This window comes from Ictidomys tridecemlineatus, chromosome 2 (genome assembly GCF_052094955.1).
Source record: "Ictidomys tridecemlineatus isolate mIctTri1 chromosome 2, mIctTri1.hap1, whole genome shotgun sequence".
NCBI lineage: Eukaryota > Metazoa > Chordata > Mammalia > Rodentia > Sciuridae > Ictidomys > Ictidomys tridecemlineatus.
The window spans coordinates 127,887,373-127,903,736 of NC_135478.1; positions in this window are offsets into that span (position 1 = coordinate 127,887,373).

The following is a 16,364-nucleotide window of genomic DNA, read 5'->3' on the forward strand; positions in this document are numbered from 1 at the left end:
AAAGATGGACCAATGAGCTGAGTAGAAGAAGTACAAATGGTCAAGAAGTATATGAATGAAATGCTTAACATCACTAATTACCAGGGATATGCAAATCAAAACTACAATGAGATATCGTCTTAAACCAATTAAAAGATTTATACTCAAAAAATAAAATAGACACTGGCAAGGATGTGGAGGAAGACATACTCATACACAGTTGATTGATATAAATTAGTACATCCACTAGGGAAAACAGTATGACAATTACTCCAATAATTAAAAACACAATTGCCATATAACCCTGTAATCCCATGACTGGGTATTTATCCAAAGCAAATGAAATCAGCATAGCAAAGATATATCTGCACTCCCATGTTAACTGCAACACTGCAACTCTATTCATAATAGCCAAGAAATTGAATCAACTAGGGTGTCCATCAGTGGAGGAAGGGTCAAAGAAACGTGGTATGTATACCTAAAGAAATACTAAGCCACAAAATGAATTAAATAATATCAATGAATAAACATCAGTGTAACTGTATATCATAGTGTTAAGTGAAATAAGCTAGGCACAGGAAAACAAATACTGAATAATTTTATGTGGAATAACTTATGTAGAATTTTTAAAAGCTGTGCTTATAGAAATAGATAACACAGGTTAGAGAATTTAGGAGACAGGAAAGGATAGGGAGAGAACAATAAATAGAAACTAAGTCACATCTAAATATGATGAATAAACCCTTCCTTCTCTTATACATAGAAGGGTGATTATAATGAACATATGGCATTATATTATATAATCCAAAATATCTTCAAACAAGTGTTTCCATTTTATCACAAAGAAAGGATAAACATTTGAGATGATGGCTAACCTAATTATACTGAAAAAAATCAATGTACAAATGTATCCATATAGCACACATGCCCTATAAAGATATCTGACTATTGACTGTCAAAACAAAAATAAATGAGATTATTTTTTGTTTACTTTAATGACACAAATCCCTTAAATGTTAGCAGTAATTAGATATTAAATGGAAGAGAATTATTGTTTTGAAAACAAATAACATAAAATAAGGTAGGTGGTCTTGATTTTCTTTTTTGGAAATAACATAATGAGGAAGGTGGTCTTGATTTTCACTTTTGGAAATGTCTTTAATGCTTGGTTGATGTGAGACTAGATTCTCTCATCTATTTGGTTCTCAATTTCTCATATCTTTTTTTGGGGGGTGGAATTATACAAGGAGAATTGTTATCATTGTGTAAGGGGAGAAGATATAGAATCTTCTACAAATATTTTAAGATATCTAGTGCTTTTTTTTTTAATCTTACCTGGAGAACTGCTGATCTGCTTATTAAATGTAATTCCCAAATCCCCAGAAGTTCTGCATCTCTCTGTGTTATTGGAAGTGGAGGTGGAGGTGGAGGTGCTATTGATGAGATGACCATCCTCTGAAGAAGAATTAGGCATAAAAACCTGGCTTCTTAGGTGGCGATATTTATTATAATTTAAAATTAAGTAAAATAATCTTGAATAGTGTATTAGTTTCTTATTGCTGATATAATAAACTACCTACTTTTCATCACCCCAAAAGGAAATTCTATACCTATAAAACAGTAACTCTTTATTATACCTTAAAACACAGCCCCCAAGCAACCAATAACTTGCTTTCTCTCATTTTTTCCCATTCTGGTTGTTTTCTATGAAAGAAATCTCACAATATACTACCTTTTGTATCTGATTTCTTTTACTTAGCATTTATCCATGTTATAGTATATACTAGTACTCCCTTCAATTGTAGCATGAATAATATTCCTTTGGATAGATATGTTAAAATCTTTTTATACATTCACCCTCTGGATTTCTGGTATTTTCACTTTTTGATTATTGTGAATAGTGTGCTACTATTCTGATTTCAATATTGTTTTGACAAATATGAGTTGTATTGGAGGGCCATTAGGTAATTCTACTCTTAACTTTTGAGAAACTGCCAAAGGTCTTTTTACTGTAGTTGAACCATTTTGTCTACATGCCAGTAACTCATGAGGTTTTCAATTTTTCCAAATCTTTGCTAATACTTGTTATTATATGCAGTTTATATGTTGCTTAATGATGGGGATACATTCTAAGAAATATGTCCTTAGTTGATTTCTTTGTGTGAGCATTTTAAAATGTAATTTTATACCCTTCTGGGACCACATTTGTATGTATGGTCCATTCTTGACTAAAACATCTATCTTTTAATTATCTATCTATCTATCGTCTATCATTTGTCTATATTTTTGTTGGGAGTTTTTATTAATTGATTCAATTTCTTCACTTGTTTCAGGTCTTTTCAAATTTTCTATTCCTTACTTCTATAGACTGGATGTCTATGCTGTGCCCACCTTCAACTTTATATTGAAACCTAATCACTAATGTGATGGTATTTGGAGGTGTGGCATTTGAGTAGTCAAGAGGTTGGAGAATTCATGAATAGTATTATTGCCCCTTTAAAAGAGCCTCAAGAGCTCCCTTGCTTCTTCTGCCATGGGAGGATATAGCAAAAAGATGGACCTTGAGGAAATAGGAAGCTGGCTCTTCTTAGATAATGGATCTGCTAGCACCTTGAACTTGAACTTTCCAGCCTCGAGAACTGTGAAAAATGAATTTCTGTTGTTTGTAATCCACCCTGCTCAGGGAAGTCTGTTATGGCAGTCCAAAAAGACTAAGACATCTGCAGAGTGTTTTCGGTAGTTTATTTTTAGAAAATTGTCCGTTGATCAAGGTTATTATATTTTGTTGCACCTACTTATTCATTTTTTCTCTTATAATCTTTTCTATTTCTGGAAATCTATAATACTGCCCCATGTTAATTTCTGATTAGTTATATAAGTCTTCCCTATTTTTTTCTAAATTACTTTACCAAAAGATTTAATTGTATTGATACTTTCAAAATACCAACTTTAGGGTTTTATGGACTGCATTGTTTTCCCATTTTCTAGTATGTTTATCCTCACGCTGATCTTAATTACTTCTCTTCCTTCTGCAATATTTGGGATTAGGGTATTTCATTTTTTTCTATTTTTTAAAGCAAGAATATACTTTCTCAAGGTCATTTTTCCTTTCTAATATAAGATATGCAGGCATATTTTTCCTCTGAGCAATGTTTAGCCATATGTCATGGTGATATATTGTGTTTATATTTTAATCTGTTTTACGTTGATTCCCAATCATGTGATTTGGTTTTAGTTATTTGAAAGAGTGTTGCTTACCATCTACAGGTTCATGAGCCTCTACAGTCTTGTTACTGTTATTATTTCTAATTTCATTACATTATGGTAAAATAATATTGTGACATTTTAAAAGATGTGTTTTTTTATATTTACATATATCTTGGAGAATGATTAATGAGCATTTAAGAATGATATGTACTCTGTTAAATATATTTAGTTTCATTGGTCTACAGAGTTTTTCTAATCCTTTATTACATTATTGACGTCCTTCCCACTTCATTGTTGAAATTAGGTCAATATAGTAATCAAGTCTTATTATAGATCAATCTATTTCTCCTTTCAATTTTTGTTTCATATACTTTTGGGGTATACTATTTGCTGCATTCCTATTTTTATTGCTATATATTGCTGGATGGGTATTTTCATCATTATAAAATGCTCTTCTTTATCTTTTGTAACAATTTCTGTCTTAATTTGTGTCTGATATGAGCGTATCTACTCCACTCCTCTTTCAGGCATTATTTTCATGGACCATCTTTCTCAATCCTTTCACTTTCAATTTATTTATATTACTGGATGTAATGTGAGTCTTTTCTAGAGAGCATATAGTTGCATCGTATTTTTCTCGATGCCAATCTTTGCCTTTTAACACAAATTTTGTTTCATTTTTATTTAAAGTAATAACTGATAAGAAAACACTTTTATCATTTTATAGTTGTTTTCTGCCATCGTATAATTTATGTTCATCCACTCCTATATTACTACATTCTTTTTTATTAAGTTGTTTTATAGCATACCATTTTGTCCATCTTATTTTTTCTATATTAAAAATTTATTTAATTAATGGCTAACTTTGAGAGAATAATCAGTACCTTAAGTTTACATAAATCTAAGTTTCATTAATACCAACTTAACAATAATAGCATATAGTGTTGTACTACTATGCAGCCACTTCCTGGGTTTATTGTCACAAAGTACTCCCTGGGTTTATTGTCACAAGGTGTATGTTTATACATTATAAGCTTATTAACATAGATTTGTTGTTACTATTTTATAAATTTGTATTTTAAAATCATTTAAGAAAAAAGAGGGGATTTATAAACCAAAAATACACTAACCACGGCTTTATACTTAACTGTATTCCTATATTTACCAAAATTGTTTGATTTTTCATGTGGTCTCCAGTTACTGCTTAGTGTTCTTTATTTTCAGGCAGAAAGACTCCCTTTAGCATTTCTAGTAAGTGAGGACGAATAGCAAAATGTCCCTCAGTGTTTGTTTACTCTTTCCTCTTTGGAAGGCAGTATTACTTGATAATAATAATGTGCTTTTCTTGGAACACTCTGATCATACACCCACCTGCCTTTTGGATGCCTTGGTTTCTGAAGAGAATTCGGTTCTTCATCTTATGGTAAATGTGCAGTTGTTTCTCTCATACTATTTTCTTTTTTAATTTTTATCTTTTAATATTTATTTTTTAGGTGTAGATGGACACAACACAATGCCTTTATTTTTATGTGGTGCTGAGGATCAAATCTGGGTCCCGCCCATGCTAAGCTCGCGCTCTACCCCTGAGCCACAATCATGCTATTTTCAAGAGTGTTTCTTTTCCTTGACATTCAACAATTTGATCTTTGGGTGTCTTGCTGTCTATCTCTGAATTTTCCTGCTTAGTGTTTTTTGAACTTTATGTATGTTAGATGTCTTTCGTCGCATTTGGGAAAATTTCTATCATAACTTCTTTAAGGATTCTCTCCGTCCCCTATTCTCTCTCTGTTCTTGCTGAGACTCCCATCGTGTGAACTTGATAAACTTGATGGTATCTCACAGATTTCTGAGTATCTATTTATTTTGCTTTCTTTCTTTTTCTGGTCCTTAGACTGAATAATCTCAATTGACCCAATTTATAATTTGTGGTTTTTTCTCCTACTTGGTTAAATCTGCACTTGAATGAATACTTATAGCAAATATTTCATTTTAGTTATTTTACATTGCAGCTGCAGAATTTAGCTCCTTTCTAATTTATATATATTTATTAATATTTTCTTTTTAAATAATAGATTGTTCTCTTGATTCCCTCTACTTCATTTTCTTCTAATCTTTGGGCACACTTATGACATTTAAAGCTTTGTTTAGTCAGTTTCATATCTCGCCATTCATAAGGGCTATTTTGATGCATTGCTTTTTTATTCCAAAGGCATTACATATTCATTTTCTTTGACCACCTTAAATTATTTTTTTATTGTTGTTAAAAACTGGGTATTTTCAATAATATGCTAGGACAATTGGGAACATCAGGTTGTCATGGATTTCCTCCTAATCTGATTAAAGTATGATGAATAAAAATTATATACCCTTATCGTATAAAATGTGATTTTTTTGTATATGTATATTTTTAAAATGATTACCACAAACTAATTGACATCCATTGCCTCACATTGCTATCTGTTTTGTGTGTTTTAGAGAAAACTACTCTCTTAGCAGATTTCACATTATAATTAATGACAGTTATCACACATTATAATTAATGACAGTTATCCATCTATATATTAGGTCTTTAATATTCATCTTATGTCTGAAGGTTAATACACTTTGATAAATGCCCTCCTTTTTCCCCCACTGTGTTACCAACATTCTAGTCTCTTATACTATGAGTTCAAAAAAATATTTTTTTAACCTTCCACATGTAAGTGTGATCATGCAGTATTTGTCTATGTCTGGCATATTTCTCTTAGGATTATGTTCTATATTTCATATATTTTGGCATATTTCTCTTAGGATTATGTTCTATATTTCATTTTATCACAAATGCAAGGATATCCTTTTGATAGAGTCTAAATAATATGCACTGAGAAGTATGCATTTTCTTTATTCCTTCATCTGCAATGGACAGATTGTTTCTGTATCTTTTCCATTGTGATAAATTAACATGGGATTACTCTTTGTGTTAGCAATTTTTGTTCCCTTTGATTTTGCACCCCAAAGTAGGATTGCTTCCATGTTCTTGGACAGGCAGAAATTAATATTGTCAAAATTGCTATACTACCAAAAGTTATTTCCAGATTCAATGCAATCTCCATTAAAATATCAGTGCTGTTCTTCACAGAACTAGAAAAACAGCCCTAGAATTCATATGGAAGAATAAAAGACCTAGAATAGCTAAAGCAGTTCTGAGAAATAATAGCAATGTAGGAGGCATCACAACACCTCAATTTTAAAGTACACTACAGACCTATAGTATTACAAACAGCATGGGATTGACATCAACACATATATGAAGACCCATGGAAGAGAAGACTCAGAGACAAATCCACATAAATACAGTCATCTGATCCTTAACAGAGGTGTCGAAAACACCGGAGAAGAGTGAGACTTTCTAACAATGGTGCTATGAACATTGAATGTTCATGTATAGAAGAATTAAACTGGATCTATTTCTTTCACCTTGCACAAACTGGACCAAAGTTCTGGAAATTATATTAGAAACAATGTAACTGTTAAAGGAATACATGGGGTCAACCCTTCAACATATTGGTGCGGGAACCAGTTCCTTAATAAGACCTCTAAAAGCTCAAGAAATAAAACCAAGACTCCATAAATGGGATAGCATTAATTTTAAAAAGTTTATCACAGCAAAGGAAACAATTAAGAGTGAAGTGAGAACTGGGTGTGGTGGCATACTTCATTCATACTTCAGTAATCCCAGCAGCTCAGGACGATGAAGCAGGAGTATCATGAGTTCAAAGCCAACCTCAGTAGTTTAGCAAGACTCTAGGAAACTTAGCAAAATCCTGTCTCAAAATAAAACATAAAAGGGCTGGAGATGTAGCTTAGTGGTTAAATGTCCCTGAGTTCAGTCCCTGGTACCAAAAGAAAAAAAAAATAAAAAAGTAAAATGAGAAATTATAGAATGGGATAACATCTTTGCTAGCTACTCTTGTGACAAGGGATTAATATCTAGAATATAAAAAGAACACAGAAATCTTAACACCAAACAAACAAACAGGCAAATCAAAAACAACCCAATAAATAAATGGGCAAATGATATAAACAGACATTTCTCAAAGGAAGAAATATAACTTACCTGCTAATATGTGAAAAAAAAATGTTCAACCTTCCTGGCAATCTGGGAATTGCAAATTAAAACTACTTGAGCTTTTATCTCACTTCAGTGAGAATGGCAATATCAGGAGCAGAGATAACAATAATTGCTGGTGATAGTGTGGGGAAAAATATATACTCAATGTATACTTGTATCCATTGTTTAGGGGACTGCAAATGGGTATCACTACTTCAAAAAATTAGAAATGGAACCACCATATAATCCTAATACTCTACTCCTTGGTATTTATCCAAAAGAATAAAAATCAACATATGAGTGTTTATAGCAGCACAATATGTGGGAGCCAAATTATGGAACCAGACTAGAAGTCAATCAACATATGAATGGATGTGTGGCACATACTCACAGGGAGTTTTACTGAGCTGTAGAGAAGAATGAAATTACATTATTTGCTGGTAACTGGATGGAGCTGGAGAAAATCATGCTGAGTGGAATGAGCCAAACTCAGAAAGTCAAGAGGCATATGTTTCCTCTCATATATGGAAGCTTGAAGGTAAGAAAAGGAATAAGGAAGGGATCTCATGGAAATAGAAGGGAGATCAATCAGAAAGAGAATGGGGATTGATGAAGAGGGAGAAGGGGTTGTCACGGGGAAGTACTAGGAATAAAATCTACCAAATTATGCTATGTCCATTTATGATTACACCTCAATGAATCTGATTATACATAATTATAATGCACTGATTAAAATAATAATAATAAAAAACAATAATAGTAATGACTGCAATGGGGGAAGGAGATGGATGAAATTATCTATACACTTATATAATGTTTCATAATGAATCTCACTATTAGGTATAATTATAATGCACTAGTGTAAAAAGGAAAGGCTAAATTCTACCTTCTTGGCAACTGTGAAGATGGGGACTACGACATCCTGAGTGCTGTATTCTTGAAATTTATAGCTTCTTTACTCACCATTCCCATGGTTGTTGAGTGTTTTGTTATTAGATTCCAGAATTCTGGCCATATATTGCTTTTGTGGTAAAATGGTGTTTCCTGGGTCACTGGTTAAACATTTTGGGTGATATCACTTCTAAAAATTAATTCTTATTAACATGATATATTTTTCTTGTTATTTCAATTTTCTTTCATTTTTAATCAAATATTTTATGTGTTTATTTTATTTTTATAATTTTTGGGGTATTAACTATTCAATTTCTTGCTTATTTGCTATTAAGGTAGCTTTTTGGAGTGAAGAATTCTATGAAAATTTTATGATATTCAATTATTTGAAGATATTTTTCAAGAATATTTTTTATTTTCAACTTTTACCTAATAATGAATCTTTATAACGATATCCCTATTAATTTTATTTCTATTATTTTGCTTATGATATTATAATGGTTGGGAACTACTATGTCCCATTGATAGTACATAACATTTGTTTTTTGGTTTGATATATATTATATTAAAACTTCAAACCAAATGAAGATTACTTTGTTGTATAGCTATGTTTTTGGTTGCGGGAGTACTGGGGATTGAACTTGATAGCACTTGACGATTGAGCCACATCTCCTGCCCTATTTTGTATTTTATTTAGAGACAGGGCCTCACTGAGTTGCTTAGTGCCTTGCTTTTCCTGAGGCTGACTTTGAACTCACAATCCTCTTCCCTCAGCCTCCCAAACTACTGGGATTACAGGCAGGTGCCTGTCACTGTGTAGCTATTACATATAACTTATTAAATACATTTTTAAAGTTGGCTTGCTACAAATTGAATCCTATGCTCTAAAAAATGCCTTTATCAATAAGCCTTTTCAAATACATTTTTTTCTATATTAATATTTTAATTTGGTATATTTTCATTGATTGATTACATTATAATAATGATTTTAAATTATATATTTATAGTGTGTTTAAGTATATATAATACCAACACCATTCCAAACCTTAATTTTCTTGCTCTTAAGAATGTGTTTATTATTTCATATCCTTTGTCTTCAATAATATGCTTGTCACCTTGAAGTGCAGGTTTCTTGTGGTGATGGACCTGAGATTGATTCACAAATATGTATATATTTATAATTGAAAAAAATAATTTTGTGTAGACATTAAGTACCCTTCAAATGATCTCTAATAGGCAAAAATCGGGAATCCAAGGGAGTTCCATGTTTCATATATTCTTAGAAAATGTGATTCCAGTGACCTGGGAATATGGATATTGGCATGTGAAGTGACACTTTTTTACTTGATCTAGTTATCCAAGTTCTTCGAGGCTCAGTATCCTCAGAAGTAGTGGCTCAACTGTCAAATGTAGACAAACCCAATTTCATCAGAGAATTATTGAGGAAAGTTTATGTGAAGTTATTTGGTTAAAAAAATATGCCATGTAAATAGCAGGTAATCCCTTGATCTCCACAAATATTTAAGATATTGCCCTGTTGTATTTTCTTGGCATACACTTGATGTGCAATGATATAAAGCTTTCTAGGTGTGAGGAACAAACGACATATTCCTTCTCTAGAGTAACCACCACTGCATTTTAAAATCTCTACAGACAGTCAGTATTTAGCAGACTTTTGTAACACAGAATAGTCAAGAGTGAAGGTGTTTTCCTTGTGGCCTTTCAGACACACCAATAACACTTCATATTGTGTTTCTCATTTCTGTTACCCCACAGAATGGCAACAGGAAGTTATGTGATGTTTGCATTGAAACTTTAAAAATAGATTAAGAAGTGACTAGATAGCCATTGTAAGGAACATAAAATATTGAAAATGCATTTGACTGCTGAAATTTTGCCTCCTTATTCAAATATCCCCAGTCATGGATACATTTTTGTTTTCTTGCTTTAGAAAAATAAACTGCAAAACTAATCGTGGCACATAGAAATCTAGAGGATGGAGGACTTAAGCATCCACTTTTAACCAAATTAAAAGATTTTTTTAATTCAGTCAAATTTCAGAATTCAGTCAAACCCAGAAACAAATTTCAGGGTTACCAATCCAAATGCTAAGTTATTTGAAAATGTAAAGCTAGAGAAGATATATAATACAAGATTAATAATTATTTTAATTTTTTATATAGATTTGATTTAAATGTTGTTTCTCTAAGGAAATATGTCCACACTTGTATTTATTTTTTAATAACTATATATAAATAACCATTGAATGAGATAAGATATACACCTCTGATTCAAATAAAACAAATTTTGATTCTTTTTTGATCTTTCCTTGGAGCACTCAAAAATTTTGATTTGGACTTATGTTAAAATCAAAAGAGAGGCTCTATGAAGAATATAACCTCATTGGAGCTAAGTCTTAGCTCCCTTGGATTGTGACAGCAAAGGCAGCAACTACTTCTTAATAACCAGCAAAAAGGCCAAATTCCTCTTAGTGAACAGTCAGTAACTGTGCCTGTTTTCTCAGGCCAGCATGACCTACATATGAGGTACCCTGCAAGAGGCAGGGTGAGTCATTTCAGCAATGTCAGACAGCACTCCATCAGAACCAGACTGCTTTTCTCTCAAACCCAATGATCCACAGTGCTCGCCTGTGAGTTATGTGGAAAATAGCTTGGAGCAGACTCCTAACATTCCACTTAATGTTACTCTTCTAATCACCATGTTTTTAAAAACACTGTCTGTCTAATGATATAAAATTGTGCATGAACTTATAATCCATTTCCATTATGTATTTTGCTTTTGAATTTTTACTCTATAAGCAACAAGAGGAGAAGTAGATGTCATGAGAGACAACACACACACACACACACACACATACTCACACACACTTACATATACACATACATTTAAGGAAAATTTAGCTTAGAAATAGCTTGAATTTTATTTATTGTTATATCTCCACTGATCACTAACATTCAAGTAGCACAGAAATGAAAACTTTCACTCCAACAAAAATGGTGATTATTGTGACTATAGATACATGCTTTGAACTTATTAAGTGCTAGCATGCTGAGTACAGGAAATAATATGGCATTTGTTGTATCCCTGCTGCAACCCTGTGGGGTAAAGCTATTTTATACATGAGGGAAAAAAGACTCAGAAAAGGGCCAAAACATATGCATAGTAATTTGTTAGTTAATAGAAAATCGTCAGATTCCTTGACTTAATAACTATTAATAGTATTACACTCTTCTTTAAAATATTCGGTTAGATTTATTTCATTAATCATCACAATAGCTTGCCAGTATTCCTATATATATATATATATATATATATATATATATATATATATATTAATATACCAAGATCCAGAGTATCACATACAATGTCTAAAGCTTCACAAATAAAAACTAGCAAGTTTGGCCTATATATTAATCTTTTTATTCTAAGTCTTTAGTTCATTGCACTATGGCATATATAATAGAAAAATACTTTAAAAATCTATGCTAAGATACTGATTTAAATGAAAAGAAAAGTAACTAAAACCTACTAAGCCAACACACACAAAAAAACTTTCTAATAGGAATCAGAGATAATTGTATAATTCTGGGGCCCATAAGGGCCATTGCATCCCTGCCTAGTATCTGGCACACAGAAAATGCTCAAAAACTGATTAATAGTAGGAACACAATATTTTTCATTTGACTTTCATTAAAAAACAATCTTTAGATACAGCTAATTTCTTTTTCATGAATAAATTTTAATAGTAAAGTTTAATAAAGAATAAACCTTTAGTAAGAAAGAAACCTTTAATAAGATATCTTAATAAGGTTTATTCTTTCCAGGTCACAAACCTATAGACAAAGGTATGGAAATGAAGTTGGCTTACATATGACAACATGGAACTCCACTAGCAATTGTACATTCAGAGCTCGGAGGAAAAAAACAAATGTGCCCAATCAATGTAAGCACATATTGTAAGAATTCATCCCACCGAGCATTTCCAGGTAGTATAGTCCTTGTTTCTTAATACACAGTTTATATAAAAGGCACATAATTTGTGATCCATTGTCTTATGGGAAGTATATTCAAAGAATGTATAGTTACTTTATAAGATTTTTTTTAGCAAAACAATGTGGGGGAAAATTATCTCATATTGTGAATATGAGATAATAATATGTGAATTAATTTATAACCAAGGGTAATGTGTTAAAATTTGTTCCAGTGTAGCAAAGTGTTCCTGTCTCTTGAATGTTGTAGGCACTGAGAGGCTGTGTTACCACAGAGGAAGCCATGCAGACTTGTGATCCTGAAGACTCTTGTATTTTATTTTATTTTTTGGTATGAGTTATTGAACCCAGGGGTACTTAACCTCTGAGCCATATCCCCAACTCTTTTTATTTTTTTTATTTTGATACAAGGTCTCATTAAGTTGCTGAAAACCTTACTAATTTACTGAGGCTGACCTTGAACTTGCCATCCTCCTGCATCAGCCTTCTGAGTTGCTGGAATAACAGGCTTGAGCCACAGTGCCCTGCACATTCTTCTACCCTTTACCAAGATGATTTGTAAATACATGGATATTTTTCTTTGTACTAGAAAACTGGGATTTTGTTTTATTCTAATTTGTTATATATGAGAACGGAATGAATTACAATTCATATTATAGATATAAATCACAGTTTTTCATATCTTGGATCATATATAAAATATATTCACACAATTTGTGTCTTCATACATGAACTTATGGTAATGATATCCATCTCATTCCACTGTCTTTTTTATCCCCATGCCCTCTACCTTGCCCTCCCACCCCTCTGCCTTACTAGAGTTCTTCTATCCTCCCATGCTCCCCCTCCCATCCCCACTATGAATCAGCCTCCTTATATCAGAGAAAACATTTGGCATTTGTTTTTCGGGAATTGGCTGACTTCATTTATCATTATCTTTTCCAACTCCCTCCATTGACCTGCAAAATTCCATGATTTTATTTTCTTTTATGGGTGAGTAATATTCCATTGTGTATATATGCCACATTTTTTTTATCCATTCATCTACTGAAGGGCATATGGTTTGGTTCCACAGTTTAGCTACTGTAAATTGTTCTGCTATAAACATTGATGTGACTGTGTCCCTGTAGTATGCTGTTTTTAAGTCCTTTGGGTATAAACTGAGGAATGGGACAGCTGGGTCAAATGGTGGTTCCATTCCCAGATTTCCAAGAAATCTTCATATTGCTTTCCATATTGGCTGCACCAATTTGCAGTCTCACCAGAAATGTATGAGTGTACATTTTCCTCTACATCCTACCCAACACTTATTGTTGTTTGTGTTCTTAATAGCTCCATTCTGACTGGAATGAGATGAAATCTTAGAGTAGTTTTGATTTGCATTTCTCTAATAACTAGAGATATTGAACATTTCGTTATATATTTGTTGACTGATTGTATACCATCTTCTGAGTGGTGTCTGTTAAGTTCCTTGGCCAAGTTATTGATTGGGCTATTTGAGTTTTTGGTGTTTAGCTTTTTGAGTTCTTTTTATACTCTAGAGATCAGTGGTCTATCTGATGTGCAAGTGGTAAAAATTTGCTCCCAAGCTGTAGGCTCTCTATTCACCTCACTGATGGTTTCTTTTGCTGAGAGGAAGCTTTTTAGGTTGAATCCATTCCATTTATTGATTCTTGGTTTTAATTCTTGTGCTACAATATCCTATTAAGGAAGTTGGGGCCTAAACTGACACAATGGAGATTTGGGCCTACTTTTTCTTCTAATAGGTGCAGTGTCTCTGGTTTAATTCCTAGGTCTTTGATCCAATTTGAGTTGAGTTTTGGGCTTGGTGAGAGATAGGGGTTTAATTTCATTTTGTTGCATATGGATTTCCATTTTTCCCAGCACCAGTTTTGAAGAGGCTGTCTTTTCTCCAATGTATGTTTTTGGTGCCTTTGTCTAGTATAAAATAACTGTAATTATGTGGGTTAGTCTCAGTGTCCTCAATTCTGTACCATTGGTAAAAGTCTATTTTGGTTCTAAAACCATCCAAAACCATTTGTTACTATTGCTCTATAGTATAGTTTAATTTCTGGTATTGTGATGATACCTGCTTCACTCTTCTTGCAAGGAATTGCTTTAGCTGTTCTGGGTCTCTTATTTTTCCAGATAAAATTCCATGACTGCCTTTTCTATTTTCATGAGGAATGTCATTGATATTTTGATCAGAATTGCATTAATTTTGTATAGTGTTTTTGGTAGTATGGTCATTATGATAATATTAATTCTGCCTGAATACAAGGGATATCTTTCCATCTTCTAAGGTCTTCTTTAATTTCTTTCTTTAGAATTCTGTAGTTTTTGTTGTAGAGGTCTTTTACCTCTTTCACTAGGTTGATTCCCAAGTATTTTTTTTTTATTTTATTTTTGAGGCTATTGTAAATGGGGTAGTTTTACTCATTTCCTTTTCAGAGGATTTGTCACTGATATACAGAAATGCCTTTAATTTATGGGTGTTGATTTGTATCCTGCTACTTTCCTGAATTTATTTACTAGTTCTAAAAGTTTTCTGGTGGAATTTTTGGGGTCTTCTAGGTATAGAATCATATTGTTAGCAAATAGTGCTAATTTGAGTTCTTCTTTTCCTATGTGTAACCCTTTAATTTCTTTTGTCTGTCTAATTGCTCTGACCAGTGCTTCAAGAACTATGTTAAATAGAAGTGGTTAAAGAGGGCATCCCTGTCTTGTTCCAGAAAACTGTTTTTTTGTTGTTGTTGTCATCAACACATTCAATTTTTTGAGAATCAAAATTGGGCATTAAGTTAGTGTTTTGTGTTGAATGGCTGGTGTTAAGTGAGAAAGCTCTGCACAATTAGAGCTGCTTAAATTCTAAAATAGAGTGTGGAAGAGATAAAAGTATTTTAAAATTATACTGTTTACTTCTTCTTTCTGAGTAGCTGATATAAATGTGTATTTTAACATATTTAGGTGTTAATGAATGATCCACAATGATAATACAAGATTGAAATCCTCAAGCTGTAGAAAGACTACCTTGATAATTCACAGCAGTGAAGTAGATGACTTGATCTTTTATTTATAATCTGATAATAAAATTGAATAAAAGAGAAATTACTATAGTTAGATTGTCATGTGCCATATAAATTGTGAAAATAAAGGTAATACCTTGACAGAGGTTAGGAGGATGATGGGACTAATAGAAGATATGTCAATTCTTTTTACTTGTATAAGCAATATTATGAACTGAATCATCCTTTCAAATTTATATTTATTCTACATTTATATCTAATACTTGAAGCTCTAGATCCCAGTGTAACCATATTTGTAGATAGGGCCTTTAAGATGTAATTACATTTAAATTAGTTCATAAAGAATGAGCCCTAATTCAATTAGACCTTTGTCCTTATAAGTAGAGGAAGAGACACCAGGTCTCTCTTTCTCTCTTGGTCCACGCAGCAGAATTGGAATGGCCATGTGAGAATTCAGTGAAAGCGTTCTTATCTGCAAGACAGGAGAAGAGTCCTTACCAGCAACAGAATTTCCTGGCACTTTCATTGTGGACTACAGATTCCAGAACTGTGAGAAAATGAATTTCCATTGTTTAAGCGAATCAACTGTGAGGTATTTTGTTATGGCACCCAGAGGAGACTAATAGCACTGAGTCATAACAGTTATTTTATCATTCAAAAATTTGACAATTAGTTAAATAAAATGATATTTTTAAAATTTACAGTTAATAATACAGCATATAAACAGAATCACCACAAAACCCTAACATCAGATATAAGATGGTGGTATGAGAATACATGATTCATCAATGGCAGTTATGATTAGTTACTCACACGTATGTTAATAAAAATAAAATACCCAACATAATTGAATTGGGCTCTTTTTCTAAAAGGAAATACAGGTATACTTTAGTGATGGTGATATATTCTGAGAAATGCATCATTAGTTGATTTTATGGGTGTAGAAACATCATAGACTGCACTTTACAAACTAAGACATCTACAACATCACTAGGCAATACAATCTTAGGCATTCCTTGTGTATGTGGTCTACCCTATTTTACTGCATAATTGTCACCATCACATAATCATGTACAATTTTTTTTTCAGTCCGAAAATTGAATCATAACCTTTCATTGCATAATGGTGATATAGCATAACTGTGTTTGTAGTGCTGCTTAA